The sequence below is a fragment of the Mustelus asterias genome, chromosome 7 (genome assembly GCF_964213995.1).
Source record: "Mustelus asterias chromosome 7, sMusAst1.hap1.1, whole genome shotgun sequence".
NCBI lineage: Eukaryota > Metazoa > Chordata > Chondrichthyes > Carcharhiniformes > Triakidae > Mustelus > Mustelus asterias.
This window is the reverse complement of record NC_135807.1, coordinates 54501781-54508561: the sequence shown is the minus strand read 5'-3', so window position 1 is coordinate 54508561 and position 6781 is coordinate 54501781. Positions and strand designations below refer to the sequence as shown.

The window sequence follows — 6781 nt, the reverse complement described above, 5'->3', positions numbered from 1 at the left end:
CTACTAACATGCCCTTCTGCCTTCAGAGATCTGGGGACGAAAACACCCAAGGTCCCTTTGTTCCACAGAACTTCCTAGTGTCCTACCATTCAAGTTTGATTGGATTCATTTCTTTTTCAAGAAAACAACGCTGTCAGATTTTCCTCCTACTTACCACCCATTTTGTGACAGATTCTGAGTAGATGGTGTGGCAGTGAGGCTGAGCACCAATTATTTATTGATCCAAAGTAACATTGGATTTTTCCTCTCCTTCCCGGATGTGGTCAGCCAGCAGATCCACGACAATCCCTGTGTGACAAACTGTGCGATACCCTATTTGCCATCTTCACTGCCAGTGAGACTCTTCAAAGAAAGCACTCTGAGTATAGAAGTAGCCTTAGGGATTGGCAGATTGCAAATGGCAGCCAGATGTGTTTGCTTTGCTATCTCAAAGTCATACTTTGTCAGGGAGATCCGTTGCAGGTTTTGGAATCTCGAAACAGGCAAAACCTTAAGAGCTACCCCCTTAAGCTGTGTAAGACATGAGTTAGGCCGCATCTGGGGTATTGTGTCTAATTCTATTTCTTCAAGCCATACTTGAAGAAGAATGTGAAAGTTTTGGTGAGAGTACAGAGGAGATTTACAAGAATGATTTCGAGACCTATCTATAACTGTGAGGATAGATTGGAGAAGTTAGGTCTGTTTACTGTGGAGAAAAGAAGGCTGAGAGGAGACCTGATAGAAGGTATTCAAGATCCTGAAGGGTATGGACAGGGTAAAAAGTGAGAAATTGCTCTGACTCGAGAGAGCATCAAGGACTAGACAGCTAAGGTTCAAAATAATTGATAAAAGGAGTAAAAGTGACATGAGGAAAAATGCAGGTTCAATCAAGGTATTCAAAAGAGAATTGGATTGCTAATTGAAAATAAAAAGTGTGCAAGGTTATATGGATAAGGCAAGGGAGTGAGACTGGGTGGAATACTCTTTCAGAGAGCCAGTGCAGACTTCATGGGCCAAATGGTCTCCTTCTGCACTGTAAAGATTCAGTGATGTTCCCAGGTGACTATTTGCTGTGCTATTGAAGAGGAGTCTGAGGAATGTCTGTTCAGAGACTATCATAGAGAACAGTTCTGGTGTGGTCATCTGCTCATTGGACAACATGAGTGAACAGAAATGCAGCTAACTGGAATTAATACCTCACTCAGAGTGCTTTACCCACCCCCTTATTCAGAAGTTTTAATGTAAAACGGGGAAGCATCCTTCTTGAATAGGCACCAAAGTTGTTGCGGCCTACATCAGGAAGAGATCAACAGCTGGTGACTAAAATATGATGGCATTACAGAGGGAACATACATTTGCCAAATCTTGTTCAATTAATCCTTACCTGATTACATGATATGCACTGATCCAGCAACACCGAGGAACAACAAGACGCAGCTGCAATTAATACTATTATTCCATATCCACCCAGTTTGTCCAACTCACGGGTCACGGCAGCAATGTGGCTGCCTCTGGACCTGGCACTCCGAGCTCGTTGGACATTCGCTGACTTACATTAGAAATATGCTGTTAACCTGCTCGTCCAATCAGAGACTGATTTCTCCCTGCATTTACTGTGAGCCTATCATCAGCAAATGTAGCAAGAAACCAGCATCTGATTGGACGGGCAGAAAACAGTAGGAAAGTGGGTTTTAAAGTAAGTTCCAGCACCCAGAGGGAGAGTAAGGGTGAGAGCAGGCCTCAGAGTGAGAGGGAGAGTGAGGGTGAGAGCAGGCCTCGGAGTGAGAGGGAGAGTGAGGGTGAGAGCAGGTCTTGGAGTGAGAGAGAGAGTGAGGGTGAGAGCAGGCCTCGGAGTGAGAGGGAGAGTGAGGGTGAGCAGGCCTCAGAGTGAGAGGGAGAGTGAGGGTGAGAGCAGGTCTTGGAGTGAGAGAGAGAGTGAGGGTGAGAGCAGGCCTCGGAGTGAGAGGGAGAGTGAGGGTGAGAGCAGGTCTTGGAGTGAGAGAGAGAGTGAGGGTGAGAGCAGGCCTCAGAGTGAGAGGGAGAGTGAGGGTGAGAGCAGGCCTCGGAGTGAGAGGGAGAGTGAGGGTGAGAGCAGGTCTTGGAGTGAGAGAGAGAGTGAGGGTGAGAGCAGGCCTCGGAGTGAGAGAGAGAGTAAGGGTGAGAGCAGGTCTTGGAGTGAGAGGGAGAGTGAGGGTGAGAGCAGGTCTTGGAGTGAGAGAGAGAGTGAGGGTGAGAGCAGGCCTCGGAGGGAGAGGGAGAGTGAGGGTGAGAGCAGGTCTTGGAGTGAGAGAGAGAGTGAGGGTGAGAGCAGGCCTCGGAGTGAGAGAGAGAGTAAGGGTGAGAGCAGGCCTCGGAGTGAGAGGGAGAGTGAGGGTGAGAGCAGGCCTCGGAGTGAGAGAGAGAGTGAGGGTGAAAGCAGGCCTCGGAGTGAGAGGGAGACTGAGGGTGAGAGCAGGCCTCGGAGTGAGAGAGAGAGAGTGAGGGTGAGAGCAGGCCTCGGAGTGAGAGAGAGAGACTGAGGGTGAGCGGAGTGAGAGGGAGAGTGAGGGTGAGAGCAGGCCTTGGAGTGAGAGGGAGAGTGAGGGTGAGAGCAGGCCTCGGAGTGAGAGAGAGAGTGAGGGTGAGAGCAGGCCTCGGAGTGAGAGAGAGAGTGAGGGTGAGAGCAGGCCTCGGAGTGAGAGAGAGAGTGAGGGTGAGAGCAGGCCTCGGAGTGAGAGAGAGAGTGAGGGTGAGAGCAGGCCTCGGAGTGAGAGGGAGAGTGAGGGTGAGAGCAGGCCTCGGAGTGAGAGGGAGAGTGAGGGTGAGAGCAGGCCTCGGAGTGAGAGGGAGAGTGAGGGTGAGAGCAGGCCTCGGAGTGAGAGAGAGAGTGAGGGTGAGAGCAGGCCTCGGAGTGAGAGAGAGAGTGAGGGTGAGAGCAGGCCTTGGAGTGAGAGAGAGAGTGAGCCTTGAAGTGAGAGGGAGAGTGGGGCTCAGAGTGAGAGGGAGGGTGAGCCTTGGAGTGAGAGGGAGAGTGCGGCTTAGAGTGAGGATGAGAGTGGGGCTCAGAGTGAGGGTGAGAGTGAGCCTCGGAGTGAGAGGAAGGGTGAGTCTTGGAGTGAGAGGAAAGGTGAGCCTTGGAGTGAGAGGGAGAGTGAGCCTCGGAGTGAGAGGGAGAGTGGGCCTTGGAGCAAGAAATAGGAGAACGTGAATTTGTGTGTGAGAGACGAGAGACTGTAAGTGCGTTTGTGTGATAAAAAGACCAGAGTGTGAGTGCATATGTGTAGAAGAGAGGAAAGTGTGAGTGTGCATGTGACAGGGAAGAGAAAATGTGAATCTGTGTCTGGGAGGAGGGAGAGTGTAAATATGTTTAGGTGAGAGAGAGCAGAGTGTGAGTACATCCGTGTAAGGGGAGAGAGTGTGAGTGTGGGTGAGAGAAAGGAGAGAGTGTAAGTGTGCATGCGACAGAGGGGGGCAAGTGTGAGTGTACACATGAGGGAGAGAGGGAAGGGCGTGTGTGTGCGTGTGAGAGAGAGAGGGGGACAGTATGCATGTCTGATTCACTCCCAGTCTCAGGATTCTCATTCACCTTTGCCCCCGACTCTCACCTACCCTCACAGTAAGTAAGTGAGTGAATATGCTGAGACTGTCAGTGGGATTTTCCGGCCGTCCCAAAACCAGAAAACCCCCCCAATGTCAACGGGCCTTTGCACTACCCCACCCCCATCTGTGCGCTACGATTCCCGTGGCGGGCGAGATGGGAATTTCTCGCCCCCCGGGAGTGAGACACACACACACACACTTACCCTTTCACGTTCTAATCGTCATCTTCATTCATACCTAATTTTTTTAATGATCAATTCATTACTTTGACATTGTTTTTTTGCTCAGCAAGTTGTTTGCTTTCGTACTTCAGCTATTTTTAAAAATCCATGATTAACATTGTGCCAAAACGTACTCATCGACCCCCTTGAGTGAGAGAAAATTGAAATACATCCCCCCCCCAAGAATAAGTTGGTCAAGGCTGATGTATCTAATGGGGCTAAAGGTAGACAAGTCTCCTGGTCCTGACGGAATGCATCCCAGGGTTCTAAAAGAGATGGCGGGGGAAATAGCAAATGCACTAGTGGTAATTTACCAAAATTCGCTGGACTCTGGGGTGATTCCCGCAGATTGGAAAACAGCAAATGTGACGCAACTGTTTAAAAAAGGAGGTAGACAAAAGGCAGGTAACTATAGGCCGATTAGCTTAACTTCTGTAGTAGGAAAAATGCTTGAATCTATCATCAAGGAAGAAATAGCGAGACATCTGGATATAAATTGTCCCATTGGTAAGATGCAGCATGGGTTCATGAAGGGCAGGTTATGTTTGACTAATTTGGTGGAATTCTTTGAGAACATTACATGTGCAGCGGACAATGGGGAACCTGTGGATGTGGTGTATCTGGATTTCCAGAAGGCATTTGACAAGGTGCCGCATCAAAGAGTGCTATGTGAAATAAAGGTGCACAGTGTTACGGGTAATGTATTAACATGGATAGAGGATTGGTTAACTAACAGAAAGCAAAGAGTGGGGGTAAATGGGTGTTTTTCTGGTTGGCGATCAGTGACCAATGGTGTGCCTCAGGGATCAGTGTTGGGACCGCAATTGTTTACGATTTACATAGATGATTTGGAGTTGGGGACCAAGTGTAGTGTGTCAAAATTCGCAGATGACACTAAGCTGGGTGGAAGAGTAAAGCGTGCAGAGGATGCTGAAAGTCTGCAAAGGGATATAGATAATCTAAGTGAGTGGGCAAGGGTCTGGCAGATAGAGTACAATGTTGGTAAATGTGAGGTCATCCATTTTGGTAGGAATAACAGCAAAATGGACCATTATTTAAATGGTAAAAAATTGCAGCATGCTGCTGTACAGAGGGACCTGGGTGTCCTTGTGCAGGAATCTCAAGGAGTTGGTTTGCAGGTGCAGCAGGTAATTAAGAAGACAAATGGAATTTTGTCCTTCATTGCTAGAGGGATGGAGTTTAAAAACAGCGAGATTATGTTGCAGCTGTATAAGGTGCTGGTGTACTGTGTACAGTTTTGGTCTCCTTACTTGAGAAAGGGTATACTGGCACTGGAAGAGGTGCAGAGGAGATTCACTAGGTTGATTTCGGAGTTGAGAGGGTTGGCTTATGAGGAGACTGAGTACTCTGGGGCTATACTCATTGGAATTCAGAAGAATAAGGGAAGATCTTATAGAAACATATAAGATTATGAAGGGAATAAATATGATAGAAGCAGGGATGTTGTTTCCACTGGCGGGTGAAACTAGAACTAGGGGGCATAGCCTCAAAATAAGGGGAAGCAGATTTAGGACTGAGTTGAGGAGGAACTTCTTCACACAAAGGGTTGTGAATCTGTGGAATTCCCTGCCCAGTGAAGCAGTTGAGGCTATCTCATTGAATGTTTTTAAGGCAAGAATAGATAAATTTTTGAACAGTAAAGGAATTAAGGGTTATGGTGGGCGGGCGGGTAAGTGGAGCTGAGTCCACAAAAAGATCAGCCATGATCTTATTGAATGGCGGAGCAGGCTCGAGGGGCCAGATGGCCTACTCCTGCTCCTAGTTCTTATACTGCACAGAATGTTCTTCTTCCTTATTACACCTGACCTTTAAACTGTTATCCTATCTCCTAAAATATCTTCATTTTTAAGATCCTCATTCTACCAGTCAAAACTTGATTCACTCAGCTATACTTTTCTAACTCTGAACAGTTTCACTCCACTTAAACCTTCATTATTAACACTCACAAAACCCCAGTGAGCCTTTCTTGTGAAAGCTGCGAGTGGATTGAGACTTTGAGAGGAAGCCACTTCACCCCAGTCTTAGGCACCCTAAATGAATCAATGGGTTTTTTTAAAATATACTTTTCCAATTCAATCAAATCAAATCCAATTCAGAGTCTCAACAAGTTGAGACATTTCAGATCCAGGCTGACAAGACAGGACGGGAGACCAAAACCACCCTGTCCTGGGCCTGATCTACATGAGTCAAGCTGATTGGAGAAGGGGGAGGATCCTCATAGAAATCATAGAAACCCTACAGTGCAGAAGGAGGCCATTCGGCCCATCGAGTCTGCACCGACCACAATCCCACCCAGGCCCTACCCCCACATATTTACCCGCTAATCCCTCTAACCTACACATCCCAGGACTCTAAGGGGCAATTTTTAACCTGGCCAATCAACCTAACCCGCACATCTTTGGACTGTGGGAGGAAACCGGAGCACCCGGAGGAAACCCACGCAGACACGAGGAGAATGTGCAAACTCCTCCTCCAAGACTTGAGCTCATTTGCATCTTAGCCAAAAGGCCGAGATGCCGCTTTTAAAAATTGCTTCATATGAAACATATGAAGCCTCAGCGTAACCTAATGACCTCAACCAAGTGCAGGCAATCCATACTACACTTGATCTTAGCCAAAAGGCCAAGAAGCTTACTTGAGAGCAACGTGTAGGGTGATTCTGATATGTGTCCTGTCAAGCATCACCACCCTTCTGTAAAGAGCATACAATCTCTTCAAACTGACACTGACAGATTCCTGTAAATAAGTGTTTACAATCGCATGGTGTAAATGACAGCATTTGTTAGCGAACGCTGTTCAGTGTTTATTCATCCCCCTTGTTTCCTCGCTCCCTCACAGCCTCCCATAATTGTGACCTTCACTGCTGCTTTAGAACTCTCATCCAGATGTCTGTAAAGATGTTACTCACTCCATGATGCTTTGATATTTCTGTGGAACTGTAGCGATGCCAGAGGCACACAGTGAAGATGATGATATGAAAA

At 47.6% G+C, this 6781-nt stretch overlaps 1 non-coding gene across 1 annotated transcript; it reads right to left on the bottom strand.

The window, feature by feature from the left end:
* Positions 1 to 6248: 6248 nt before the first annotated feature.
* On the bottom strand, positions 6249 to 6434 carry LOC144496203 (U2 spliceosomal RNA). Its single transcript, XR_013498390.1, has one exon. It is a non-coding gene; the product is annotated as a U2 spliceosomal RNA (small nuclear RNA).
* Positions 6435 to 6781: the final 347 nt, after the last annotated feature.